General features: G+C 39.5%; 1 pseudogene; it reads right to left on the bottom strand.

Annotated features, from left to right (window-relative positions):
• Positions 1-653: 653 nt before the first annotated feature.
• LOC101393568 (nucleophosmin pseudogene) lies at positions 654-1,538 on the bottom strand (annotated as a pseudogene).
• Between the last annotated feature and the right edge of the window lie 3,751 nt (positions 1,539-5,289).

The raw sequence follows: 5,289 nt of genomic DNA, 5'->3' as shown, positions 1-5,289 counted from the left end.
ACCTGCATGTGAGGAGAGAGATCATGAGCTATAGGGCTCTGAAAAAAAGATGGACTTTTGACCTACCTCTAAGCCTGTGGTGATGGTTTCTCCTCACCAGCAACTGCTGTTCCTAGAAGCCACGTGAAAAGCTTGAAACAAAAAATAACAATGATCGAATCCTTCCACTTTCATTGGGAAACATTTGTTATCTAGCAGGTATAGTAGAGGCTCTCTGTTTCTGCCTACTGAATCAATATTTTAATCTCAGTATTCACCATAAAACTTTGGACTTTTACAAAGAAGATTGGGCAAGGCATAAAACTAAACACAAGCATTCCTTGCCTCCGTTATTAACATTCGTTCCCCCTGAATGTGCTGCAAGCCACCTGCACACATCTTGCTTTCAATAATGCCACTTTTTCACATACATAAACTAAAGAATAGGATTATGTGTACGTGTTTTTTTTTATTCATTCAAATATTTATTGAGCAACTAGGGAGATACAAATGTAATTAAAACATGATCAAAGAGGTGACACGAACGCACATGTTATAGAAAGCAAAGTATAAGGTTCACTGAATGACAGCAGTCGAAAGAAAGTGCTTTTGGAGATTGAGTGAGGTTGCTTGCATCCTGGAAGGGGGTGTGGGTGGGTGGCAAGTCAGGAAAGGGGATTGAGATTAACATAGAAGACTTCAGTCTGGATTGTTGATGATACTCAGTATGGACTATATTTGTCTCTCCTTTTCCTCTCTCCCCATCTTTGGGCTTAATTCACCAGTAGTGCCCAGGATTGTTCAATGTGCTTTTTCTATGCTTGCTTGCATTTGTGCTTTAATATCTTCTACAGAACTAGGTCCTTTTGGTGTTTTAGGAATTTTTTCCTGTCTTTTGAAGGATTCTTGACCTTTTAATCGTGGTGTTGACGGTTTGCAGTCTTTTCCATTCTCGTTTGATTTTTGTGCATTTTTGTCTGGAGTATCTCATAGATTTCTTTACTGGAGCTCTTTATTCAGCTTCCTCCTCCTCAAAATCATAATCTTCATCTTCTTCATCATCGTCTCTGTCATCATTATCTTCATCGGCAGCAAGTTTTACTTTTTTCTGTGGAAACTTGCTACCGCTTCAAGGGGCAGAGTGCTTTCCAGATATACTAAGGAGTTTCACATCCTTCTCCTCTTCATCTTCTGACTCTGCATCTTCCTCCACAGTTACTAAGTGCTGTCCACCAATATGCACATGCCCTGCACCACACTTCAATCATAAGACCACAGGTGATGTTATTTCAAAGCCCCCAAGGGAAACCGTTGGCTGTACAGACATTTTCAGTTGCCAGTGTTGCTTTAATTGGACTGCCTTCATAATGCATTGCCTCTACTTCAACAATGTGCAATTCATCCTTCGCACCAGCCCCTAAACTGACCTTTCTTAAAGATAACTCCTGCTCATTTTCATCATTTTCTGCCCTAAAGTGATAATCTTTGTCAGCCTTTAGTTTACAACTGAAAAGATAGTTCTGAGGCCTCAAGGGGCTCATGTCCCTATCCATCGAATCTTCCACGGGGTGGTGGCACGCACTTAGGTGGGAGAGAAGGCAGATGGAGATAAACGACTACTTTTCCTTAGAACAGCCACGCAGGATGGAATCACACCAGGGACTGTGTATTTTTAATATATATAAATGTATATATAATACAAAGAAATATATATAAAATAAGTATTATATATACCCCCCCACACACAAATGTAAGAAACAGCAGGGGCAAAGTTTGTCTGACTTTTTCTGTTACTGTCAACCCTTTCTCTCCCTCAAGACTTTAGATAATTGGAATATTCTTATAGGCTAGATTCAGTAATTAGCAACTATTCTTGCCAGTAAGTTGTAATGACCCATTTATAATCTTTTTCAGTCTTACCCATCTTCTTGGAATGTCTAATTCTAGTAGTTCCGAAACCTGTGGAATCATCAGAACTACCTGAAGAGTTAGACCTGAGTTTCTCCACTTCGGCACTATTGACATTTGAGGCGGGGTCATTCTTTGTGGTGAGGGTTGTCTTGTGCACTGTAGGATGTTCGGCAGCATCCTTGGCCTCTACCCACTAGTTACCAGTAGCACCTCCCTCCTAGTTATGACAACCAAAACTGTCTCCAAACCTTGCCAAGTGTCCCCCTGGGAGCAAAATAATCCTGGCATTGAGAACTACTGAGTTAAACCAAGAAGACAGACTCAGGGATTCTGACTCAGTAGGCCTGGAGTGAGGTCTAGAATGTGTGCTATAAAACAGCTGCCTCAGGTAAGTGCGATAATCAGCCAGAGTTGAGAACAACTGCCCAATTTATTCTCCCTGGTGATGAGAACACGTTCCTCATTCCAAGGTCCTGGAGAGGATCAGTTTTCAACAAACTGAAAGTGGAGTGTCAAAAATATACGCGTAGAGGAAAAATAGAGAAAAGAAGTTATTGCCATTTACCTTCCTCTTTTCCCTCTCCCTGAGGTGAGAGACACTGACTCTGACAAAAGCCAAATTGTCAAGTGCAAAATCAAAAGCAGTCTAGCCTCACCCATGAAACAAAGAAATAAACAGAAATGAAAGTGTGTGCTTTTATCAGTCCGTGGACACCTAGGCACTCTGACTGATACCACAGGAGAAAGCTGGGCCTTTTGCAGTAAAGGCGGCACTAAGAATAAATGCTCCGTGTCGCGGTGGCGGATTTTAGCACAGTCTCTGAGAAAGTGGGCAATCAACAGTCTATCAAGTTAAGAATCTAAAAGGAGAATGGCAACTCAGAGGACACGGGTCTAGCATTTGACCCGTTAGCCATTCATTTTGATGTGGCTCTTTTTAAGGCCTTCCTTCCATTCTTGTGGGTCTCTAAATCATGGCCCAGTACATAAGAGCCATTTATTTTTCATCTCCAAAAGTGGATGATCAGAGTTAGCATTATGGAGATGTAGGACCCGTATACATCTAGATCATTCTTATGTATAACGTCTCTCTTCTCTCTCTCTTTCTCTTTCTTTTCTTATAAAAATGTGGGATGATAGTTATTTATATTGAGGTTGAACCATGCAAAATTGCTGTTTTCGTACATTAATAAATGAGAGTACTGGCAATTTCATATAGCTAATTCTAATCTTTTTTATATCTCCTCCCCCTCCCCACCCCCTTCTCTCTCTGTTTTCTGCCTCTCTCAGTCTCTTTTCTTGGCTCCATTCTCTATGTTCTTGCCTTTGCAAGTATGTGTGTATTACCCAGAATACCAGCTGTGAAGGTCAATAGATATTACTGGGAAAAAATTAAGAAAAAGAAGATGTTTCAAATTTCAGTAAGTGTTAATTTGAAAACTCACTGATGCACTTCGTATATCTGGAGGGAAGATATATGGTCCAGCCTAAGCAACGGCATGTGAACTTCTTGATCCTGCCGAATGGACCAGTTCTGATGAGAATGTTAATTTGTTTGTGCCACCATCCTTGCATGTGAATAGCGTTGCCTTCTTCTTTATTTGGGCTTTCAGATTCAAAGGGACTTTTCTGCGTGTGAGGATGCAGTATTAGAGGGATTGTTAAACGAGTAGTGATCTTAAGACCATGGAGGGCAAAAATCTCTATATATGTACCGACCAATAAAGGAAACCTGGGCAATCAAGCTTTGTCATACTGCCCCCGCCATGGTCCAGGTGCCTGGTATCCAGTTTCCCATCAAAGCTTGCCATCTGGATGAGAACACCAGCCCTTGCAGCCTCTTTGTGAGCTTCTATAAGATGACCTTGTTGACTGTCCTTACCCTGCTTGCCAACCTCACTTTTTTTCCTGGATCACAAATGGAATCTGTCACCTTCTTGTGAATATTACATCTCAAGTCACAATGCCTTTGTTCCTCTGTGTATAACATGCTTTCTTTCTCTTTCTTCATCTTTTTATCCTTTATACACATGCATGTGTGCATTCATACGTAGTTCATATAACAATATTTTTAGTAATTTATATTTAGAATATCATGTTTGTCTGTTGTCATAATTAGGACACTACGGGAAAGTGTAGAGAAGAAAATTGTAACCACTACTACTCCAAAATAAACACTGTTAACATTTTAGTGTATGTTCTTAGAATGTTTTCATGCATACATATTGCATTGGGGTCATACTATATATAATATTACAACATGATTTATTCACTTAAAATCATCTTTAGAGCATTTTCACATCATCAAATATTCTTCAGAAATATGCTTTTTAATATATGCACAGTATTCCATGATATATGTGTGTATGTGTATGTGTGAGTGTGCATATATACATATACTTGTATATATATGCATGGTTTATCTATTCTTGTATTATTAATCACTTAGTTTATTTCCAATAGTTTGCAAATTATGAATGATGCAACAGTGGACTTTCTTCTATATACATCTTTTATTGTACCCTTCATTATTTTGTTAGAATAAATTTCTAGAAATTGTATTACTGGGTTAGAGGGTGTGACCTTTGTCAAAGCTCTTGTTATATATTTCCAAATTAATTCCTGAAAGTTTGTATCAATTAATTTTTTCACCATCAGTATAAAGACACACTTGTTTCTCTGTATTTTCCCCAATTTGATTGGGTGAAAATATCTTATTTAAATTTTCACGTCACTGATTTCTAGAAGAACTGAACTCTTTCATATATTTACTTGCTATTTGTATTTCTTTTGTGAATTGTCCGCGTCTGGACTTTATTCTAAGGACAATGGGAAGACACTGAAACATTTTGACTAGGGGAGTGACAAGATTAGATTAGTATTTTCAAAAGCTCATTCTGATAATAGTGAGGAGAAGGGATAAGACTGTGAAAAGGGGAATGAGTTAGGAGACTGTTAGTAATCCCAGTAGGAAATGATGGTGACCAGCCCTAGAGTGATGGCAATAGGACTGGAGAACACTGGGTGGATTCAAGAGATATTTAGGAAATAGAATAGACACGGCAATTATTGGACATGGGTGGTCAGGGTGAAGGACTAGTTCAGGGTTTCTCAACCACGGCACTATTGACATAGCACTACTGGATCCTTCTTTATTGTGGGTGGCTGTCCTGTGCACTGTAAGATGTTTAGCAGCATCACTGATCTCTGCCCATGAGATGTCAGTAACACACATTGTCCCCTGTCCCCCAAGTTGTGAGAACTAAAAATGCCTCCAGACATTGACAAACGTCCCCTGGGACAGGGAAAAAAATCACCCTCGGTTGAGAACCACCAGACTAGTCAATGATGACTTTTAGGATTTGGGCTTGGGTAACCCAAAAAAGGAACATGGGAAAA

Source organism: Ceratotherium simum, chromosome X (assembly GCF_057802395.1).
Source record: "Ceratotherium simum simum isolate JZ-2026a chromosome X, ASM5780239v1, whole genome shotgun sequence".
Lineage (NCBI taxonomy): Eukaryota > Metazoa > Chordata > Mammalia > Perissodactyla > Rhinocerotidae > Ceratotherium > Ceratotherium simum.
This window is presented reverse-complemented; position numbering and strand designations above follow the sequence as displayed.